Source organism: Pelobates fuscus, chromosome 7, assembly GCF_036172605.1.
Source record: "Pelobates fuscus isolate aPelFus1 chromosome 7, aPelFus1.pri, whole genome shotgun sequence".
Taxonomy (NCBI): Eukaryota; Metazoa; Chordata; class Amphibia; order Anura; family Pelobatidae; genus Pelobates; species Pelobates fuscus.
This window is the reverse complement of record NC_086323.1, coordinates 94,143,868-94,169,585: the sequence shown is the minus strand read 5'-3', so window position 1 is coordinate 94,169,585 and position 25,718 is coordinate 94,143,868.

The following is a 25,718-nucleotide window of genomic DNA, read 5'->3' as shown; positions in this document are numbered from 1 at the left end:
ATCCATTCTCATACCTGTCGAATCTCAAAACTTCATACATACTACCAGGTACGTAAGCCTGCTCACGTTGTAGTTCACATACGTTTCATTCTTCTAGGCCATAGAGTACTGGCAAGTTAGGGGTATAGGCCCAAATAGGTACCTCCCTTCTTGGCATTTCTGCCTATCGTTTAGTGGTCCGCGAGGCCAACACCCCGCCTCAACGTTTCGGAGGCAAACGCCATCGGGCCACACGTGAGTTAGCCGCCTCGCAATATTATAGAGAGGGCCTCACCTGTCACTCCCTCCCCCTGTTTTCTTTTACTATCACCGAGAGGCCTACGATTCCTGCCACTACGACGGGTGGCCTCAATAACCCCTCGCGCCAACTCATAGACAGAGCCTCTCATAGCCACTTGGCAACTAGCAGGGCCTCACCTGTCACAAAACAAGATGAATTTTTCGCCTTTCAGGCCTAGTTAGCCTGCCAGTATCACCCCTGGGGAATCGGTCACTACACCCCTTACCATGGCTGGGTCGGCCGCTGCGACCCCTGCAGCACTGGTTGAGTTGCAATCACTTTCTCCAGCCATCTGTTTCAGGGCACATGCTAAATCTGTGTCCAAATAAAATGTATCCCAAAACTATACTTAACATCAATAAACATTTCTGTACTTACGACATTACTGCCACATCATCCATCTAGACATTTGGTGTAATTCATTATCTCGGGTCTATCAGAAGGATTCACACAGGCCTCATACACATGCCTTCCGGAATCCTGGAATGTCCTAATTTACAATCCGCACAACAAACCCTACAGCGGGGGAGACACTCATAGCCAGGAAGTGGCAGAGGACTTCCTATGGGGGCCCTTCCAGTCCCCTCCGTTCACCACATGGCGGACAAACCCCATCGGTATTGTCACAGGGAAATCTTCTCACAAACAGAGACTTATCATTGATCTATCAACACCTCTGCCACTCCTAGTTTGAACTCCCTCATACCCTCTGAGGAATTTTCACTGCAATATTCCACCATAGATCACGCCATTACGGCTATCATGCAGGCAGGGGCCGGAGCATGGCTCAGTAAGACTGATATCACAATGCTTTCAAGTTACTGCCTATCCACCCTACACTGTGTCACCTGCATGGTATCAAGTGGGCAGGGAACTACTATTTTGCTCACGTTTAACATTTAGGTTCCAAAGTAGTCCGGCCATTTTCGACGTATTCGCCGAAACCCTATGCTGGTTTTATTAAATATAGCCAGATGCCCTACAGTTATACATTATCTGGATGATTTCTTACTGGTCGAGGAGAATATTTCCCCTCCCAGTAGCCTAAAAGAAACCATCAGTCTATTCGAACAGGTGGGTGTCCCAGTCTCCTCCACCAAGACTGAAGGACCAGATACCTTCATCACATTCCTGGGTATCATACTAGACTCAGCCACCATGCAAGCTAGCCTGCCACGCCCAAGGTAGAAAACATTCTGATCAACATAATCTCGACATACAACTCGGTACTTGCAACCGCAAGAATTACAGTCTCTGCTTGGGTCACTGAATTTTGCCATTCGCATCATACCTCAAGGCCGGGCTTTCATCTCACAACTCCTTTACATGTTTCCCACTTTTAGACATGATGGACACAGGTCACCCCTGGATACCCAAGCCACGGCAGGCGTAATTATGTGGAGAAAATTTTTAACCACCTTGAATGGTAAAAGCATGTTCCTTCCAAAATTGTCTGACTCCTCACCTACCATTTGGTCAGACGCGGCGTCTACCACAGGTTTTGCAGCAATTTTTCAGGAACGAATGGCTTTGGGGCAGCTGGCCTTCAGAAGTTCAGGACCTGGAGGGTTTTTCCACTACCTCAGCTCTGTTTGAGATATATCCCATCGTGACGGTTGCCGTGGCATGGGTGCATTTATGGGCAGGTTCGTCTGTACGTTGCTACTCAGACAACCAAGTAACTTGTCACATTATAAACAAGGCCGATCCAAATCACTGACTATTATGAGATTCTTGAGGAAACTCACTTGGCTGGCTGCATGTCATAATTTTCTCTTGTTTTGTATTCATGTTCCAGGTGTATGTAACACTGCTGCTGACAATTTGTCTCGCTTTAATTTCCAGGCTTTTCGTCAAATACTCCCGTCAGCCGCACTCACAGCCACGAACACCCCACTATTCCACCATCTAGTAATGGACTAGATGCTATTATGCAACATAGCAGAACATTGTCCCAATTAGCACTGTCTACTAATACCCAGGAAACTTACGATAGAGCTTTCATTTGATTTAAAGATTCCTTTCTGAACACATCTTACAACCTTTCATCGTGACATCCTGGTTGGGCTTTGCTTCTTTTTGCCACCTCAAACTCAAACTATCATACAACACAATCAAACCATATCTGACAGGCATCCAACATCACATGCTAACTTTACAACCAGACAAATCAAGTGTCCTCCTACCAATTAAGAACATCCTTAGGGGTATTCAGAGACCCGAACCCCCACGTACGGCCCAGAGGCTACCCATAGATTTCCATATTTTTAAAGACTTATAAAATTCACTAGATTTAAACCCTTTGCCAACAACACAAACCTCATCGTTAAAACCACCATATACGTAGCCTTGTTTATGGTTTCTTGAGACCAAGAGAATTTACCGCCATCAGCACAACACAGTCCACTCACATCCTACTTCATTCACACTTAACAAAACACATGGACTATTATATCTTGACTCTGCCTCACTCCAAAACCAGTCAACATGCACTTTCAGTAGAGGTTAAGTACTATCCTACTCACAACAGGTGGAGCCCCGTCAAACTACTGGACTCATATACCCAGCATAACAACGAACCACCATCTCAACCACTTTCAGTCTACAAGGTTCGGTACTCACTACCACCACCTTTACTTACACAGCTGGGCCTCAAATCAGCTAACTATTCGGGCCACTCCTTCCGCATAGGAGCGGCCTCCACAGCATCCAGTGCAAACATTCCAGTTCATGTTATCAAGTCACTAGGGCGCTGGAAATCATCGGCTTACTCTAGATACATACCTAACCCGGTACAAGAAGTAAGAAATGCCTTTCAAGACATGTCTGGTTAAAGTATGTATATTGCTGGTATGTAATAAATTTGATTTTCTACTTTTGCCCTCTTTATTTACAGGCCTACCTCATCGTCGGTTCCGGCACACCACAACCGACTTGCTCTTTTAATACCATCCTACACTTATCAGTGTTTGTATCTTCTGTACTATCATGAGCCCTTAACACAAGTATTAAGGCCTTTTGGCCTGTAATTGTGGGAGGGGCGTATGACACACCTCTTCCCTACTTAAGGGACACCCCTTACCTGGCTTCATATCGTTCGAGGTCAGCGCTGCATCACCCTCCCACCCACTCCTCATTATTAACTCCTTTTCTCTTTACATTTCTTCTTGGTGGGCCCTCTTTATTTACAGGCCTACCTCATCGTCGGTTCCGGCACACCACAACCGACTTGCTCTTTTAATACCATCCTACACTTATCAGTGTTTGTATCTTCTGTACTATCATGAGCCCTTAACACAAATATATATATACAAATAAAATAATTTGGAGGAATACTTCATACTAAACTCTGAGGTTGCACAATCAGTACAGTCAGGAATAGTGCAATAGTAAAGTGACAGAAATAGGAAGATTTGCTCTGGTGTTAAGGGTGCAAACAAATATTGAGAACGGAGGTCTAAAAAGACTGCCGCATCCCCTCAACTATATCACACACTACCCCCACATACTATTACTGTGGTGTTTTTTCACCAGATTAGGATTTGTGGAACTTGATAAAAAAAAAACTGCAAATGTTGCACAAAAATAGTAGATTGATGATCTGGAAAGAACATCTCTCAGTAAAACATTTATAACGGGGTTACTAAATTGAATTTCAAATTCAAGGCCAAAAATAGCCGAACTGGAAAGATTCTCCAAGTCATCTATGGTGTCAGTTTTTCTACTTTGCTCATTGAAATAAATGTGGATCTCAAAGTAATTCTCAAATTTAAAGACAGTTTCCTAGTATATTCAGGGTTATTTACCAATGCGTGTTTTCTTTTTCTCTTCTCTCAAACAGTATGGATTAAAATGTAAGCAGATTTTAATTTCGGTTTATAGTTTCTTATAGAATCAAGTTAGTAATACTATGCAGGCAATTTTTTTTTTTTTTTTTTTTTTTTTTTTTTTAATAACTATTGGTAAGCAACTTTTACAACAACTGCCTTCTGTCTACCATACCCAAAACTTGCATCATTCAAATTGGAGATCTGCCAAGTAATCCAATTACCCACAGTAAATTCAATATTATTTCATGCAGAGATACTTCTATATACTTAGGTCATCATAAAAAGAGTTTGGTGTTAGAATATGTGCTGTCATTATGGTAGTAAGGAGTCAATCTGACTCCCAGATCACTGGTTCTGATTGGGTGTGACGCAATGGCGTACTTACCACGGTCGCAGGGGCACCTACATATTTTCAGAAGTGATGGTGGCCGAGCGATCTGACAGGAAGTGCTCACTGAGCACTTCCTGTCAGACCGGTACTGCAGTGTTGAGCATGTACAGGAGGGGAGGGGGGACAGACACATAAAAGGGGTAGGGGGCAAAGGAGAATGAGACACAAAAGGACCTGGGAGGCTCAGGAAAACCTTGCATCGGTGGTTTCTAGTTACGCCTCTCGTGTAATGAATTCTGGCAATTTACACCTTTGAAGTAATCAACAAGGCAGCAAGTGTGAAATGGCATCTATGTCCCAAGATATGCTGGATTTCGACTGTTTAGGTGGAGCGAAGATATTTGCTTTGGCTTCCATAAAAAAGGCAAAAAAGTTAATAAAAGGTTTATGTGTCACAAAAATAGACAACCCCCACTTCACACTAACTTCCTCCCCCCCTCCTCACCCCAAACCACAAAATGAGCAAACACTTATCAGCCAGTGCACTCAAACTTTTGCACTGCGATTGCATAACCCGTCTGATAGGAAAAGTGCTACTAGTTTCTTTACGAAAGGTAGATTTAAAAACGCAAGACGGATCTAGAAATGACTGGTATCAACGGCTTTGTCACATTAGCAAGCCCTGGGCTGTGTCTTGTCCTGTTCATATGCTTAGTACAAACAGACAAGGTGATCTTTGCAAACATAAAAATGTACTTTGGTAAAAGCACCTGATCAGTGCTTGCAAATGTGTTCTTTCAAGGAATACTCTGGTCCCACGAGTCATCTCAGTGAAGTTATGAGGCCTGGTGACCTGTGGCACCATCTTACCATTTAAAAAGTTATTTTCCAAAGCACCCATCCCACTACCTTCACATCAACTGCTCTGATATAAGGGAAGCAGGGTGCTTGGCATGTAAAGGAACACTCCAAGCACTATAACCACTACAGTGCCAGGAGTGCCACGGTAAGTAGCATAACTATTTTTAGACTGTTTGACAGTTTCTGTGGCTCACCAGCACCACAACCTCTTCGAAGGGGGTGCAGGGCTTAGCGCAATGGCTGACCTAGTGAGGGAGCTTTCAGATCATCAGGAGGCGGAGACAGATATTTTAAACCCCAGGTAAAGTTATCAAAACCATCTACTTACCCTGACAGGGCACCAGGGGCATCCTGGCACCATGGTGTGGGAGCAAGGATAGGCAACCTTTGGCACTCCAGATGTTGTGGACTACATCCCCCAGAATGCTGGCAAAGCATCATGGGAGGTGTAGTCCAAAACATCTGCAGTGCCGAAGGTTGCAAGTAGAGAGTTCCTTGAAAACGGAATATGGGTTTTTTTTTTTTTTTTAATTCTTTATTTTTGTTGCACAGGTGAGTACATTAGCAACGACACACGCCACAACAGCGTATATGCGTATATCAAACAGGTTAAACAGTGGCATTAACAGTAGTGCATTTTTGGTTTATAGATACAGGCTAATTTTATAAGTATGAGTTTCAACTTTAACAGATACGGGCTTATTAGCTCAGTGTTGCAGAATTTAGCTGTCCGCTCTGTATTTAATTGTGCAGGGATTTACGGAATAGTCAGCCTTGTCACGGCAACAGAGCAGGTCCACATATTCAAAAACATTTCAGCAATATCATCGTGTGATAGACAAAAGCACATTTTAGTATACAGCCATATAATTCACAGTTAAGCGTTAGGATGTTTAGAAGCCCTGCATGGTAGTCATAACATTCAACAAAGAGGGTATGTGCAGGGAATGAACGTTGTGCCATTCATGTCAGCAATAAGGTGGTAAGATATCTAGATTGTGTCTGGAGGATGCTGTTGGTGGGTAGATGTTAGATGCACCTGCTGCGACGTAGGTTGATCTATGGTGGAGCGCTGGTGTATCTACCTATTATATGCTGAACTTGGTTGTTTTTTTAAAAAGAAAAATAAAAACAAAAAACAAATATGGAACATGTGTGGTCTGCCGAGGAGAGTATGCGTGTCTCGAACGCTCGGGACTGTCCTGAGAGCCCCAGGCGTTATGTGGGTAGATGTACTGTACTCTCGTGTTCTCCTGAGTGTGTGTGTGTGGGGGGGGGGGGGAGTATGAAGGGTTGTGGAGTGCTTGGTCTGTCGGTTGGGAAAAACACTCATACAGAGCAACAGGCAGGTGAAGGTGCTTTAAGCCTTTCCATCCCCTGGTGACCCTTGGGCTAGCAAGGTGACCTTCATTGGCTATGCACTTGGGAACCCGTCTCAAGAATTAACTAATGAGGGATACAAGCTGGGATGCTGCTGTAGTGTGGTTATTTTAGTATGGTGGGCCCAGCCTAGGTGTGCAATGTGTCGGCAGGAGTTAATTCGTGTCATGTGAGGTGTTGCAGAAGAAGTCCGGAAAAACGGTAATTGTCACCAAAAGCGAGGTTCGGCTGTGAGGCCTGTGGAATGTCCAGGGAGGTTCAGCCGATACCCATCGGATGCTGGATACTGTCCGGGTGGGAACGATGGGTCCTCAGGTTTTGTGAGGTAAGTCTCTGTAAGTGTGTACCTTGGTGGCATGTCAAAGGTTGGGGGGTATGCGTTCCTCCGGCCTGTTTTGCCGCCCGCTTGAGGGTTCTCCCGTCTGGTTTGTAGATGCTGGGTCCTCTTAATATGGTTTGTGTAGTCCCGGTCGGGGTTCCCTCTGCTTGGTGTGGACGCTGGCTGTGTTGTTTCCCGAGTGGTCGGGCTGTTGCTGCCGCCGTGTTAGTCTTCGTGCTTTGCCGCCTATTCGATCGGTCAAGGTGGTCTGTGCCCCTCCGAGGCCTATGCTGGGCCTTAGTGAGCGGGCTGGGTAACTGACGGCGTTTGCTCGCATTTTGCCCCAGGACCTCGGTAGTCTGTTTCGGGCTTCGTTTGCCGTTGGTGGGATTCCATGCTGGTTTTGTGGCAGCCTGTCTCCGGTGCCCGCTCATCTTGGGAGAGGGGTCTGGGGGGACAGTTAGGTCTCGTGTTGTGCCGTCGGGTGGGGACGCCTGTACTGGTGGCCACATTAGCGCCTCTAGCCTTTTCCAGAAAGCTGTGAAGATGCCATTGAGTCGGCGCTCTGTGTCCTCTCTGGCGTTGCACCTGGCTGCGGTGTGTAAGTCCTCCGCCATTTTACAAGCTTCTTTAGTGTCTGCCTGACTTTGTGTTTGCTTCGCTTGAGTGCCCCTAGTCGGGGGGATTATGAGTGGGTGGCCCGGGATAACCCCCACCGGGCCAAAGGGGGGGGAACGAGGGCTCCTATTCGAGTTTCCGACCTTTCTTGGCGGCAGGAGAGCGGCCGTCTCTCCCATGTTCACCATGCTGGTAGGCCTCGCTAGGGTGTCGGGCGCGTACCGGTTGGATCGGTGCTTGCCGGGTATCATTTTGTGCGCCCCAGTGTCTCCTTGCATTGTGTGACCTCGTGTCGCCTTGTTATCAGTTTTTTTCCCGTTTATTTTCCGTTTATCGGTCTTCTTTTGCCGGAGCTATTGAGGCATGCTTCCTCTTAGTTCCGTGGCCAGGCCCCGCCCCTGGAATATGGGTTTTTAAGTGTTGGAATATTTCTTTTAAAGTCAGAAATTCAACTTGGGGGAAAAAAATTGGTAAACAGGGTTTGTTTACTGTATCATGTTTCCTGAGCAAATGGCATTGGTTATTTGGCAGTACATAAACTTGCTTGCACGTACTGTAGGAGGAAAGTTAGTTGAGCAAGGTAGTTCCTTTGGGATGCCTCCTTCTGTAAAGGGGCATGTTAAAAAAACAACAAAACAACACACACGAACTAGAACAACTTAATGAAGTTGTGTGGATACACAGCTCCTTTCCCTGCAAACACCTCTAGTGGCTGTAACTCAGACAGTCCAGCAACATGTGTAGGCTAGATGCTCAGCGTCCTCACACTCTGTATGAAGATCCGTAATGTTACTTTTATGGAGGGCTGCAATAATGCCCAAATATAAAAAAAAACAAAAAACACTTCTCTAGGTCAGCTATATTTTTAGTGTGATCATCTTGGTCTAGAATTTGAAAGTCACACTTTAGTAAATAGCCCTGGCAATGTTCGATTTAGTGGTGTAATTCCCAGAGAACTGACAGCTCCCCTTTAATATAAGCTGGCCAGATATTTATAACACATTGGCTATTTCACCAAAACACCAAGTTAACATTGTAAAACAAAATGCAAAGTGAGTTGGTCATCAGATCGCAATATTTAACCATTTTATCATAGATTATGTGCACTTAGTATACACTGCCTCAGGGCCATGGCTGTTGTCATGGACCCAGTGGTCCTGGGGGGATCCAGAACGAACACACACACACACACACACACACACACACACACACACACACACTATATATATAGAACAGTGTAAAATGTCAGCGTACAGTACTAAACAGCGCCCTACTTTGGTATCTTTAGATAGTACAATCCCATATAAGAGACATTACTAGAGAAGTCTTTAAATTTGCCATCGTTATAAAAACTAATCTGAAAGATCTGCATATCTATTCATTCTGAAAGCCTTCATTTTCAGTCATAATTACGGATGCTTTAAAATGTAGAAGTTACATTCATGCTAATGCACATGTATAATAGTCAAGCAGGTTCATTGAGAACCACAACTATTACAGCCCAGACCAGCTTTGTTCTTAGCCTTCTGCTGGTCTGTAGCATTACCTTGTTTTTTTATGAACCAGTGTCTGAGATTTTAAGGATGGAAGCAACAAGACAATCACTATCCCTCAGACAGTAAAATTATTGAACCCTTCTTTTCAACTATTTGGTCAACTGTATTTGTTTATTTTTAGAATTTTAAGTTACTTTTGCCATCAGCACTGTTTTTTTGCCATCCAGCTAGAACTTAGTGCTGACCATTGCAGTGTATTTTATTTTATTTGGAGTGAGGCATCTGACAGGGAGAGGTGCAGAGCTCCAGCTATTGGCCTGGACTCCCAAATAGAATTACATATGAAATCAAGAGGACTGCACTATCCTGAACATGCATACAGCCCCCCCTCACCCCCTCCCCCCCACACACCTAATACACACCTAATAAATACAAGCAGTCCCACCAGAAAAGTGACAGGATAATTACAAGTGGGGCACAGAGCAAGAAGTGGGACTGTCCTGGCAAAATCATGACAATTGGCAAGTATACTTTATGCCATGACTTGCCTGGCACATTTTAAACCATTAAAGTAATGCAAGCAGCTCTAAGTTGCCCCACACTATCTTTGTTGGGAGCTGCTCCTTTATCAAGTACTAGTGTTTCCAGCAACTCAGATAATGTACATATTAACAACCTAGAGGTTTTAGAACTTCAGCTCCCACAATCCTTAGCATGAATATCTTCTGAAATAGAATATGATGCACAACTACACAAGTTCAATGATAGAACAGAACATACATACAGTACTGTGTTAGAATCCAACCTGGGCGCTCACTTAAATCAATACCTCTTCAGCTTTCCAAATTCCTCTCAGAATTCTGTGGATGGAAGTTTAACTAGAAGGTACTGGAGTGTTCAGTGGGCAAGAACCAATTAACCCCTGGACTTCCAGAAACAAATATCTATGCATTGCATATTCACTGTACAGTGATCCAGTGCTTGGACTTTGAGCAACATTTCCATTATTACTACAGCATACCTCCCAAAGATCCCTGTTCAAGAGGACAGTCCCTGTTTTGAGCTTGAACTCTGTTTTACTGTCCAGTGCCCAACTTTCCTAAGGGCTTAGATTTTTGGCAAGAAAGTGTAGTCAGAGCAATAAAACTCATTGTAACGTGCCTTTAAACGTAGTTTTTTGAGAAATTAGTCTGTGTACTTTGATCCTGTTCTAGATTACATTTTTAGCTCTATAAAAATGTTTATCAGCAGGTCAAGAGGGGAATAAAAAAATAAATAAAAAATGATAGTCTGTAATAGCCCTTTATCGGACTACATAATGTTCAGGTCTCTAATTTCATATGACATGTTGGGCAGCATACTACCCCCGATCCGCCTCTTTGGCTGATGATATCAAAATTGATCTCAGACAATCCAGATTATTTTACACGATAGTGATATTAAAACAATTACTTTAATTTGTTTATCAGTAGAGATCAGTTCAAGCACATGCTAAGGTGGCTTACAGACCAATAGAATTATTTACTACAGTAAGAATTCAAAGTGGATTGTCACATTCAAGGCCAGAATAGCCGATCTGGCAACAGAGATGACAGTTTTTTTCCAGTTTGGCTATTTTGACCTTACATTTGAAGTTAACGAATCCTTCTCAAATGAAATCATTGGTATACCTGCCATGAACTCCAGATCTGGGAGGACAGTCCTGATTACAGAAGCAGCGCAGGGCTATTTTTCTAGGATACCAGAGAACATCAAAGAAAAAATATAAAGCAGAAAGTGCCGGAGTGTGCGCAATATTTTGCAAGGCTCAACATTAAGATTAACTGGCTGAAACGTTGTCAAGTTCACTGTGGATAGGGATGTTAAACATGGCTTCAAGTTCAAAACCTGAACCAGGCATTTGTCTTCATTTTTTTTGGGGGGGGGTTCTGCGAATAGCATTCTCTCATTAACAACCATGTCGGCAGACTAGGTCACCATTAACAAAAGCCAATGACTTGTAACAGCTACAGATTACCACTAGGTTTCCAGCTTTGTTGCGAATGTTTTGTAGTCCATCGCCAGTAAAGGCTGCCGCTACAATTACCAAACACTGGAATATCAGCAGGCTGCTATTAAAGCACAGAAACACTGTAGCTGTGCACTTCACCATGTGTGGCAGGTAGCAACAGACAAGTAGCAGCCAGCTGGTTAAAGATTAGCAACAGGGTTGGAAGAATAAATTTAGCGGTGGTTACGGTTTACCAATGCTGGTGTTAAGTTATTTGGGTTAGCAGCAGCCGTTTCAATAGGAGCAATGCTGGAAACCAATCGAAAACTAGTGGTTAGTGGCTCCTATAGAAAATGGATGCAGTTAGATTTCTGTAGAGGCAGTTAGCAACTCCCTGTCCCGCAACAGACCCTACTTTCTATCTGTAGCAATAGGCATGGTAATTAATAGCAGCTAGTTGCAAAGGTTAAATAAATGACCATCTATGTACACATTTACATGTTACTAGAGCAAAAGTGTGCCTCTTCATACCTTTAGTTATCAACTTTCTCTGGTCAATCGATATTGAATGTCTAGCAATGGATTTTGAAGAATCTATTTACAGATGAATTCTTGGTGGCCCAAACCTCCTAATAAAATACACTGATGTATATTACTTTTTCAACACTACTCTAAAGCATATACTGAATTTCATCCATTCTTTACATAAAGACAATAAAAAATATATATAAAACAAAACAAGCACCATACCCACTACAGTGACCCATTTTCAAACGGTTTGACACTTACCTGGCTCTTTTCAGATATCAGTGTGGAAAATACCGACTTCTGCAAGACTGACATAGTCCGAACAGCTAAATCTGAAAAAAAAAAATAATAAAAATAAATAAAGTGTGAGTTGGCACCATTACAACATCCTATTGATACCGGAGAAACTGACGGAAGCCAAGCACAGAGAGATGGACACAGGTTTCTTCAGGAAGGAAGAGATTCTTTATTGGATCACCGATCGGGACTCAGAGGGACTAGCGTCACCAAAATACAGCAAAGTCTGAGTACTGAATACATAGAGTACATTCCTTATATAGCACTGTAGCTCCTCCCACAATTAACTACACCCACACATACCCTTAACCTATTTAATGAATAGAGTCTAAACTCATCCATCCGGTCTAACCACGTGGCTCATCTGATACAAAGGAGAGGGACGCGTAATTCCAGTTCTTACATTCCTGCACCTGGTCAGTACAGTGATGACAGTATCTTAGCTACGTGTAATTAACTAGATACTACAAACACATATACATACATATGCCTTGTGGCAATCTTAGCCTGCTAAACTTGTATTTTACTGGAATTACATCACATTCCCCCCTTTGATGCCTCTGATATTTCACAATTACTTGAGGCATCACTTAACCTTGGTTTGCATATACCTCAGGTTACCATGAACCAGACCAGACTTATCTTATGATGTGAATCTTTTAACACTCATCTTCCTGCATTGGTTCTCCCTGATTTAAAGCCTCATATTTATATATGGCCATTATCTGTGCAGCAGCCTTTCTCTCTGCTATATTTTCTATCAGGCTCTGCACAGACCTAACTACTAAAGGAATAAGACACGGTAGGAGTAGACACAACAGTAAAATCAGTAGGACTCCACCTACCACTGCCTTAAGCCCTCCAAACCGCTCATACCAGTTACCAAACCAACTACTTGGATTGTACCCTTTCCATACCTGAGTAGGCACATGCGCTAGTTTAACCATATGGCTAGTAAGCTCAGCTATTGCTTGCCCTTCGTCATCTATTTGAAGACAGCAATTGCTTAGGTTAAACTTCCCACATACACCTCCCTCTACTGCCAAAAGGTAATCCAAGGCTAATCTATTTTGGTATACTGCTGTCCTCATCCTGGTGTTATGCTTCGCTAGAAGATTGAGCGCTTGTGATGTTTCATTAGTGATAATCTCAACCACCGCCTGTAACCTTATAATACGGTTGAGCATATAAATAGGGGTTCTATAACCAAAGGTACCATCCTCAGCCCACGTGGCTGGCCCATAATAATCTATGATACGCTGGGGAGGCCATTCATTATCTTCCCAGGTGCCTATCTCTATGGGTCCCCTTTTCTTCCTATGATTCACATCATACACTTTAACACCTAAAGTCTCACCTGTTTCAATCGGTAACAAGAAGAAGGATGGTTTGAGCATACCCAACACACATGCCCCTTCCCAGTCCTGTGGCAGCTCCGAGTAGGCTTTCTTACCACAGATCCAGTACAAATTTGCTGGGGCTCTCCAACTAGATGTGATGGATAGATCAAACCACACGTCCTTTAAATTGGCGTATCTAGCAAACGGGTTAGATGGTTCTGAGACATTTGAAGCCGACCACCAAGTTGTATTCTTTGTATCATCATCATAAGCTTTTTGCCCTAGACAAGTTAATTCTCCTACAGAAGTATTATACATTATTCCTTTCCTTGCTATGCAAACATAACCTATGATGGAGGTCTTTAATCTCCACTCAGATTTACCTCTAACACTCATATGATAATCGGCTTGTGTAGATATTAATTGGTCAACTGCCTCAGAACCGGACATTACCTCCTTTGCTTCCCAAGGCCATTGGTCTCCCATGTTAGTACCTCCACACACATAGCAGTTGGTAACATTAAGACTACCGGCAATACTTTCAGCTAAATCGATGAACAGGTTTTTAGCATTATGGGGGATCTTATTATCTATACTCATCTCTTCGTAAAAGGAATGGTATACTTGATGAGTCTGGGAGGATACCGTATCAGTCTCTATCCCTATAAATAATATTGTCCCAGGGTCTAAACCCGTCCCGTATATTTGAAACCCAAATAAATTACCATATTTATCTAAGAACTTGTCGGGGTTATTTATAAGAATATGGACTGGATTGCATTCCATAGACTTACAGTATGGATTGGTAGGCAACTTAGTAACAATCATGTCTTTGTCTACTGTCTGTCCCCAAGTCGCCCACCCCACACAAGACCAATATGGACAAAAGTTATAGTCTTTATTTGGGCATCTAGGACTCACATATTTATTTTTGCTACTGGGACAAATATATTTATCGTTAGACCCATACGTCCTCTCCCATCTAAGATCCCCACATACATTCCACGGCTTTCTACCACTCGATATCGCTTTACACGCATCAAATAGCAGAACACCCGAAGAATGTACGGATTCTAACACCGTTTTATTAATTAGGGTCCCCTGAGGATCTCCATTCCTGAGAGTCAACCAAATTGTACGAGGTTGATACTCCGGACTGAAGCACTTAGGTTCTCCTACTCCTAAATGGCACACACTATATTCTATATTTAAGTATCTACATCTCGATACATCTCCTTTACACTCGTATTGTGAATGCCAAATTAGGGTTTGGGAAATATGATTACCTGTTCTCGTAGTCTTAATGCATACCTCACAGCTAGGAGTGTCGGTACCTCTACCTTCCTGAATATAAAAACACATATAAATAAACACTATCAAAAGCACATCTTTTGCCGTCATCCTCAGTCTTCGTCCGTGCGATGGCGCCTCAGCTTCCAGGATGTGAGGGGCTGCAGGGAATGGAGTTCTGCTCATCTTCACAGGTGTCCCTTCGAGACTTTCCTGGCTTATACACTATGTGATGGTAAGCGGACAGGCTTTATTATGGCCTTCTCACTCACACCTGTAACAATAAAATTTGTAATCCACAATAATTCCTCGTTACTCCGACTGAGTAGTGCGTTTTAACCGGATCTTGCAGGGATTCTCTGGATCTGCTGTAACTTGCCAAGAATCGACTGCTGCTGGTTTAACCCTGGAGTGATGTATCCACGGAGTCACTTCTGCTACTTTTATCGCTGTAGGGGTAGACAAAAGAACAACATAAGGACCTCTCCACTTGGGCCCTAACGGTACAGTATTCCACTCTTTAATCCACACTTGATCTCCTGGATGATAACTATGAACAGGGGGATAAATATTCACCGGTAATCTATCTTGTACCCATTTCTGTACCTCCTCCATAGTCTTACCCAACTCTACAACCTGCTGCCGGGTAATTCCTTCTCCCAACTGACTCAAGTCCCCCCTTAAGTTACCAAGTACGGGAGGTGGTCGCCCATACATGATTTCAAAAGGAGAGAGGCCCATCCTTCTGGTAGGGGTACTGCGGATTCGCAATAAGGCTATAGGTAAGAGAACGTTCCACTTAAGTTGGGTTTCCTGACACATTTTAGCCAACTGGTTCTTTATAGTTCTATTCATTCTCTCTACCTTACCAGAACTCTGGGGTCTATATGCAGTATGAAGCCTCCACTTTATACCAAGCATATGAGTCAGTTGTTGTAGGCACTGATGAACAAAAGCTGGACCATTGTCCGATCCTATAGAACAGGGTAGTCCATATCGGGGTATTATTTCTCGTAGCAGGAATCTCACAACTTCTCCTGCTTTCTCTGTACGAGTAGGACATGCTTCTACCCAGCCTGAATAGGTGCACACAATTACCAGCAGGTAACGATGTCCACCCGACTTAGGCATCACTGTAAAGTCTATTTGTAGATCGGACATGGGGAGTCCCCCCATAAACTGGACTCCTGGTGGCTTTACTGGTCCTTGTCTTGCATTATTTTTAGCACACGTTACACATCTACGTACAATGGCCTGAGTCAAGTTGGACAATCTTGGTATGTAGAAATGTTTTCTAAGAGATTCTTCAGTACTGTCTCTCCCAGAATGTGTCCCGTTATGATAATTTTGGACAATTTCTACCGCTAGCGATGCTGGTATAACTATTCTTCCATCTTCTAGCTGATACCACTTGTTCTCCAGATACTTTCCCGGTTCAGTCTTTAACCACTCCTCTTCTTGAGCTGTATAAACTGGAGTCCATTGAGACAGTGGGGTTGGTATTAGAGCAGCTATATGCCCCACATACTCCTGTCTTCCTGATTCAGCAGCACGCTTAGCTGCACTATCTGCCATCCGATTTCCCTTGGTTACATCACCATCACCTCTCAGATGTGCTCGACAATGAATAATACCGACTTCTTTCGGCTCCCACACTGCTTCCAATAGTTGTAGGATTTCAGCTGCGTACTTGATTTCTTTGCCCTCTGAATTCAGTAGTCCTCTTTCTTTATACAAAGCTCCGTGGGCATGAGTGGTTAAAAACGCATACTTAGAGTCCGTATAGATATTCACTCTTAAACCTTCAGCCAATTGTAACGCTCGTGTCAGTGCTATCAATTCTGCCTTTTGTGCTGATGTTCCTTTCGCCAGTGGCCGAGCTTCTATCACCTTGTCTATGGTTGTTACTGCATATCCTGCATAGCGGATCCCTTCTTTCACATAACTACTGCCGTCGGTGTAATATTGAACATCGGGGTTCTGGATGGAAAAATCACGAAGATCTGGTCTACTTGAGAATACTTCATCCATTACTTCCAAACAATCATGTTGACTTTCAGTAGGTTGTGGCAAAAGGGTAGCTGGATTTAAGGTGTTTACAGTCTCTAAATGCACTCTTGGGTTTTCACACAACATTGCTTGATACTTGGTCATACGGCTGTTACTAAACCAATGATTTCCTTTGTAATCCAACAACGTCTGTACTGCATGTGGGACTCGTACATAAAGTTCTTGACCCAGAGTGAGTTTATCGGCTTCAGCTACTAGCAGGGCGGCTGCAGCTACGGCTCTTAGACAAGGTGGAAGTCCGCTGGCCACTGCATCCAATTGTTTAGACATGTAGGCAACAGGTCTTTGCCATGATCCCAAGTACTGTGTCAATACTCCCACAGCCATTCTTCTTTGCTCGTGTACATACAGGTAGAATGGTCGTGTGTGATCAGGTAGACCTAATGCTGGGGCACTCATCAAAGCCTTCTTCACATCTTCAAATGCCGTTTGCTGTTCTTGGGTCCATAGGAAGGGGTCGTGCTCTGTACCTTTGATAGCTGCGTACAGAGGTTTTGCTAGTATCGCATAGCTGGGAATCCATATCCTACAGAAGCCTGCTGCCCCCAAGAATTCTCGCACTTGTCTTCTATTCTTGGGTATTGGTATTTGGCAGACAGCCTCTTTTCTCTCTGGCCCCATAATTCTTTGACCTTCAGAGATATGGAATCCTAGATACTTGACAGTTGGCAAACACAACTGAGCCTTCTTTCTAGACACCTTGTATCCTGCCTTCCAGAGAATGTGTAGTAGATCGTGCGTTGCTTGCTGACAGATTTCTTTTGTAACTGCTGCTATCAACAAGTCATCTACATATTGTAACAATACACACTCTCCTGGGATGGACTCGAAATCCAATAGATCTTGACTTAGGGCTGAACCAAATAGGGTAGGTGAATTTTTAAACCCTTGGGGCAGTCTTGTCCAAGTCATTTGGCGTTTTGAGCCCGTTACAGCTTTCTCCCATTGGAAAGCAAAAATACATTGACTTTCTGCGGCAATTCGGAGGCAAAAGAAGGCATCTTTGAGGTCTAAAACTGTGAAGTAAGTAGCCCCGCCCGGAATTAAAGCAAGCAGGTTATATGGATTGGGTACACCTGGATGTATACTAACAACCGCATCATTGACTGCTCTTAAGTCCTGCACAGGTCGATACTCATCTGTGCCGGGCTTTTGAACAGGCAGCAATGGGGTGTTCCAGGGGGAAGTACAGAATTTTAGGATACCATACCGTATGAACTTATCCAGATAGGATTGGATGTTCTTCTTAGCCTTCTGCGGGATGTGGTATTGTCTCAGGCTCACTGGATAAACCCCATGTTTCAGTTCAATTTTTATAGGTGGAATATTGCGGGCCAGTCCTGGTGGGTTGTTCTCTGCCCAAACTCCTGGTATGTTAAACAATGTCTCATCACTCCTAGGGTTTTGGCTAGTCAACACTGTATAAAGTCGCCACTCTTCTTCCTTTGGTACGGATAAAGTCATAATACCTGAAGGTCCATTAAACTTTAAAGATGTTGTTCCATCTGGTAGGAACGTAATCTGCGCTTGTAATTTGGATAGCATATCACGTCCCAGCAATTGGACTGGACATTCAGGCATATAAAGGAATTGGTGTTTTACTACGTGGCCTCCCAATGTACAGAGTCGACTTTTAAGAACCGGTCTTTCAGCACTTCTTCCAGTTGCTCCTATCACAGTAATAGTCCTTCCAGATGGAGGAGCAACTAGATTAGTCACCACTGAATGTTCAGCACCAGTGTCGATCATGAACGCACTCCTTTTCCCCCCTATTGATACATCGACCATAGGCTCCGCTCGACCAAGGGGGATGGAGCCCGGTCGGTATCAATAGTCCTCCATGACCGTGTCAGCCAATCCTACAAAGTCCCTACCTTCTCTATCGCGAGACCTTTGCGCTGCTGGAATATACCTGTCTTCCCTAACACTTCCTCTGTTCCCATTACTCCCTCTATAACCATTACTCCCTCCGGGACCTCCTCTACCTCTCGCTCTGCCTCTAAAGTTTCCGTAGCCTGCCCTGGGTTGGTCTCTCTCGTACTGCTCTCTTTGCGGACATTCGTTCCTCCAATGCCCTTCTTCCTTGCAATACGCACACTGATCCCTACTCAAAGGCTCCCTATTCCATCTACTATCGCCTCTATCTGGGCCCCGTTTATCTACGCCTGCGATTGCTACCGCTAGCATATCAGCCTTTCTACGCATCTTGCGCTCCTCCTCTTTCTTGCTTTCTGTTTCCCTATTCATATACACCTTATTTGCTACCTCCATTAGTTGGGTGATTGACATACCTGCAAACCCTTCTAGCTTTTGTAGCTTGCGCTTAATATCTCCGTAAGCTTGGCTGACAAAGGCGGAGTTCACCATTCGGGAATTGTCTGCGTCTTCCGGATTAAAGGGGGTGTACAAGCGGTACGCCTCCAATAATCGGTCATAAAAGACACTGGGCGCTTCATCGCTTTTCTGAATCACCTCAACTGTCTTTGACATATTAATAGCCTTCTTTCCTCCGGCTTTCATGCCAGCAATTATAGCGTCTCTATAGGCTCTGAGTTGAACCATATCAGCACCATTTACGTTCCAATCGGGATCAGTGTTGGGATAATGTGTTGCGGCCCATGCTGCTGGATTAGCTTGGTTCAAAGCACGGGCTCTATCTTCTAATGCTTTAATGGCTGCTTGATTTATTCTTGTCCTTTCCTCATTGTTAAATAAAGTCATTAGTAACTGCTGGCAATCAGCCCATGTCGGATTATGCGTCTGTACTATTGAGGTGAACAGATCAGTCATGGCTTGTGGTTTCTCAGTATACGAGGAATTGTGGGTCTTCCAGTTTAAAAGATCGGTTGTAGTGAAGGGAACATATACGAAGACAGGGTCAGCTTGTGCCATTTGACCTGCGGCATTAATATAGGCTGACCCGGGATTCAGACGAAGAGGCATCTGATAGTGCTTTAATTGTTGGGCACCAGTCAACTGTCGGGTTTGGATGGGGCTACGTAGGGAAGCGTCAGTCATGGGTTCCGGTCGGGGAGAGATAGGGTATGGGGATGTGGGAGGTTGGTTTTGGGAAAAGGTAGTGAATAGAACACTTCGGGCCGAGCTAGATGAAGCTTGACCGGAAGTCTGAAGTGGCGCCAAATCAGGATATTCGTTTCTAATGGGGGTGGGTTCTGGTTCCGGAAGGGGAGATTTAGTACGAGGGGGGGTGGATCCTGTACTGGAGGAGGAAGCGGAAGTGGATGAGGGTAATGAGGGAAGGGTTACAGGACTTCCTGTATTTGCGTCACTTCCTCTTACCGGAAAGTAAGGGGGCGGCAAAGGGATCTCGGACTCAGGGGGCGTGTCCAAAATGGGCCTAACACCAGCCCTAGTGGACGAACAAGTCCTAGCTACCATGAGGCGACACTGTTCCTCGTGGCATGTCCGGAGCCATTTTGGCGAGTCATTTACGGCCTGTCTCCAACAATCAATATAAGGAAACTGGCCGTAAAGTTCAGGCCTACCTGATACAGCCACGTGTAAGCGCTGTACCAGAGTTGGATCCAAACTGCCACGTGGCGGCCATGCCGCAACCAAAGTAGGCCACTCCCTAGTGCACAAAGTGACCAAACGTACAGGGGACATCTTAACCCCAAAATCACAAACTTTGAATCCCTTTTTAAAATTCTTAACCATACATCCTAAGGGATCCGGAATCGTTGACTGCGACGCACCCATACTTAACAATGGAACGTCGTCGACAACGAATACTATACACGCGTACTATTCAACAGTCACACCCGTTTCCTCTGGCAACAGCACCACGTGGTACGGTTACCAAGTGAAACGTACACAATAACAATAAACACTCAGGGAATTCCCGTACACACACAGCTGCTACACCAGTCACTATATAATCAATATTATGCCCTTTGGCGTAACTACACAGTCACCCACGCTATAATTCTCTATATACGAATTACCCGTCTATAACACACCCAGTAACATCGTCTTTTACAAATAGCGGTTACAGTACGGTTAGCATAGGTCAAAGCACAAGTTAAGGTCACAATACAATTATTAGTGGTTATGGTGTTAAAACATGCAATGGACGACAATGATTAGTACTTATTATACAATGTCAGTAAATATACAGGGTTATGGTACCGTGCACTATAATACAGCAACACACTATTAACACTCTCGCTAGACGGCTGAGCTCGCGCTATCTAACAAGATATACACTTTACTAAACAATCGTTAACACATTTACAATTCCCAACTAAACTATTGGCCAGTACCTTGAATGGACTACCTAAAACTATATACACCCGTTTTGGTTAGCCACACTGCCCAATCACCACATATACATAGCGAGCTAGAGATCCGAATTTACACAGGCGCCTCTTAGTCGCACTATACAACGAGCTAGAGATCCGAATTTACACAGGCGCCTCTTAGTCGTACTATCAAAAGTCTAGTGGGTTCCAAATTTACACGCCTTCCCACTTAGCCCAGATAGGATGAGAACTAGCGAACCGAATTTACACAGGCGCCGCTTAGTCTCCCGGTCCCTCCGACCTAGCGAACGTAATATACACCCTAGAACGCTAGTCTAGACAAGACACCGGTGTCCGGCTAGGGCTATCTTACACCAGGACCCCGCCTGACTAACCAAATCAAACGGTCTGACTAAAGAGCGTTCGATCGAGCGGTGCGCCTTCGCTCCTTCCCTCCGACAGAGGGGGCAGATACAGATTCAAAAACCCCTTTGGGCCTACCGCACAATCGGTATACCCCTAGCGGGTCCTGCCGTCTAAAACAGCAGTTATCTTACCTCCTCGTTCCTGAACCTGAGTTCACACTCATCGACGGGGACACCCCAGCACTTCTTACGTAGAGGCCGATGATCTCCTGGACAACAGACCAGTGGCGCCGAGACGAAGGGAGGTCCACGCAGAAGTTCAGGGGTGCAGCCGTAGAGAACGTGGGCAAAGATAGACCGTCTCACGCCTCTGCCTCTCAGCTACCGTTGAACGATGAGCTTCCCGGCCAATGCACCAAATGATACCGGAGAAACTGACGGAAGCCAAGCACAGAGAGATGGACACAGGTTTCTTCAGGAAGGAAGAGATTCTTTATTGGATCACCGATCGGGACTCAGAGGGACTAGCGTCACCAAAATACAGCAAAGTCTGAGTACTGAATACATAGAGTACATTCCTTATATAGCACTGTAGCTCCTCCCACAATTAACTACACCCACACATACCCTTAACCTATTTAATGAATAGAGTCTAAACTCATCCATCCGGTCTAACCACGTGGCTCATCTGATACAAAGGAGAGGGACGCGTAATTCCAGTTCTTACATTCCTGCACCTGGTCAGTACAGTGATGACAGTATCTTAGCTACGTGTAATTAACTAGATACTACAAACACATATACATACATATGCCTTGTGGCAATCTTAGCCTGCTAAACTTGTATTTTACTGGAATTACATCACACTATCTTGCAGGAATAGGCAACCTTCGGCACTCCAGATGTTGTGGACGACATCTCCCCAGATGCTTTGCAAGCATTAAGGCTGTAAGAGTGTTATGGGAGTTGTAGTTCACAACATCTGGAGTGTCAAAGGTTGCCTACTCCTGGTAGAGGGTGCTGAATTTATCATTTAGCAACCCCCACCAAAAAACAAAAACAAAGACCCACAAAAAAATAGATAAAATATTACACACACCCATACTATCCCCCCCCACCCACCCCCCACCTATATCTCTTTAGTTATCACACTAGATAAGCAAACAAGTGCGGTCAGTGAGATCTTGCTAAAATTTCAGTAGGTCATGTATCCCTCTAACACTTGCAAGACCCAAAAAGAGCAATAGCAAGCATCTCTCATGTCAGTCTAAAAGGCTTTTTAATTTCTGGTTTTAGATAATTAAATCACAGTCTCAATAGAAAGTAAAATCCTTGCGTTGGCAGATTAGTTTTACAAATCTCTACAGATCTAGACTGGCACAACAGAACACGTTTTAATCTAGCCATGCCTCTTTTTATGAATGCCAAGCATGTGGCATTGTCTCTGTGCCACACCCCTAACACAATCGACGGCCTTGTACATCACATGCCAGTTCCCTCTGTGCTTCCAGTAGGCCTTCACATATAGTCTATCGGCTTCTCATAACAAAGGGGTGTGATTACCAAACTTGGAGATTCGAAGGGAAAAAAAAATTAAAAAGTCCAGAGAATTTCAGACCAAAATAAAGCTAGAGATTTTTCAGTTCGCTATTCTTTCCTAAAATGTGTAATTCATCGCAATTATTTTAAGCAATCAACCCAATAAGATATAAAAAAACAGTTTAGATTTTCTATGTCAAGAAGATATTTAAAAAAAATCTTATTTTAAAGCTAGGATTTACACTTTTAACTAGCGACTAACTTTACATGAGACACAAAACCTTCATATTTTGGAAAAAGTCTTGCCATTTTATTAGCCTCATGTACCAAACTCCCTCAATCAAATATTTAAGGGACATCCCCTCTCCCCCTACCCCTTTTTAAGCTATTATTGCAAAAACCCATGTCACCCCACAAGTTGAAAGGAAAGCCCAGGTTTAAATGCTTGCAACACTGAAATGCATTAAACAGATACAACAGTAATTTCAAATGTACAATTAAATCACCCAAAGACACATAGGATCTGGAAAAGTGGGCATATACTCTTGAGAATTTCTGTACCAGAAAAGCGGTTTTAATATTATTAAAAACACATTTCCGTTGTACACCGCTGCTAAAACTGTTGGTGCTATACAAGTAATGTTAACAGCCTTCTTGGTTTTAGAGAGGGGGGGAAGTATGTTATTATGGTCATCCTACCCCACACATATTCCACAGCAGTTTACAACAACGATATAAAAGAGCTAATAAAAAAGTTAGAATGATTCTGTTCAAAAGACTGCATGTGTGGTCACTGAAGGTTAATCAGGGATAGCAATAGGGTAACTGAAGGGAAATTAGAAAACAGGTTCTGGAATAATTAATTATTCCGGTTACAAACGTTCACTTTTAAATAAAAACCCCATTTGCCAGACCAACTGTCCTCCAACACAGTCTGCAAATCCCATCACATTGCTTTAACCCCTTAAGGACACATGACATGTCATGATTCCCTTTTATTCCAGAAGTTTGGTCCTTATGGGGTTAAGCAAATTACCGTTGATCAGCCATGATTTCTTGAAAAGGATGACTTAGTCTTACTGTTGAGCATCTCATAAAAAGTGCTGCTGTATTAGAATATAGAAGGCGCTAAGTAGGACGACTCATTTGGGATCTCATTAAGTAACTACGTTTATTTCCTTTCTGAAGCATAGGAATTCTTCATACGTCAAGGTAGCACTCTTCATGTGGTGCCCATCAGTATGTAGACTTTCATCAAGAAAACAGGGAATTTTGATCACTAAACAATCCTGCCTGACACACATGCAAAAGTCAAATAAACCCAAACAAGATTACAGATCTCTAAATAAAAAACACATACATAGTTTCATAATATTGATTATACTTTAATTTCTGTTTTGATTATTTTGTACATCCGTATCTAAAATTGTTCATGCAATGTTTAGAAGCAATGGCTTATACTTACTGCGCTTTGGGGTCGGGACTGATAAAGTTTTGAATTATATAGAAACCACAGGAATACACTTTATATGCACAATCGTTTTAGTAATCATAGCAAGAATGATTCCATCGTAACTCCACCAGTAGTTTAAATTTTAGTTGCACGGTCTCCAAAGCATTTATCAATCACCGCCAAACGCAATCAAGTTTTTTCCCCATTAAAAGTTGAAATTCTATGACACGAGCAAGGGGATTTAAAGGTCTTGTAGCCAAATGGATACATTGGGAGAAATCCCCAAGTCATCTATTATGGCCTAACGTGAAAATCTTTCTTTAGTAAATAGCCCTGTATTTCAGAGTTGCATATTGTACAAGCTTCCCCATATCTATCAATCTTTAGTCAAAGTTATACTATAGTTGCATAAAACCTATAAATGATCCAGAATGGTTTGTAACGCCCTGCCTGGCAACCCATGAGTTAACAGGGAACAAGCATGCTGTTGGAGAGAGGAAGTATCGTTCCTTACCAGTTCGATGTTCGCTGTGATACCTGTCGGGACTGATCTTGCTTTTTTATGCACAATAGGACATTGCCTGTAACCCACACCCCTTCCACACCTCCCGCCTTCTACAAAATTATCGTCTTCCAATCAGCCCCAGCATCAGACTCATATCAACTTCCTCTTATTGGTAAAAGCTATTTTCACTTTTTATCTGAGTCTCTACTGCTGTTTGTCGCCTTAATACATGCAACTAAGAAAAATAAAAAACATGCCACAGCAGGTTATATTCACTAAACTCTGAATTGTAGTTATATCCATGCTGTGATTGCAACTTAAATGGAGAATGTTTTGGAAATCAGCTATTTTACCTAAAATCTGTTTAAATGGTTTTTGAGCGTCTCTTTGTTTTTCTTCTATATTTTCTTTTTTTTTTTTCTTTACATACTGTGGATAATGGTCCAAGGTACGTTACATAGCAAAAACAAGGTTAATTACAGGGTAAAATGTCTGTGGATCAAGCACTTTTCTAAACAAAGACAAATAGAGAATTCTTTTGTATTCTAAATTTTTCTACACCTGGAAATGCAGGCTCTCTTCATATCAAATGTAAAACCAGAACCAGCTTTACACATTTGTCTATTAATAACGGGTGCTCAGTTTGTCATGGATAAATATGGGAATGTTGTAAATTAGTTGACACGGAGACCATTTAAAATGACACCTGTGTACAAATGCATTTTAGCTGGTACCAACAATTCAAATGCCTTTTAATCTGCAACCAAACGAATCGATCTGTCTGTGATTTACCGGTGGGGTCTTTATCAATGAATAAAATGCCACGGGTAAGTACTGGACAGATCAGTTTGTTCGGGAAAAGAACAAATTATTTAAAATGTTAAACACTGATCAGTCAAAGCAGAAATTTGTCAAGATCTATTTTTTCCCCTTCACTAGTATTTACATAGCTATTAGATATATG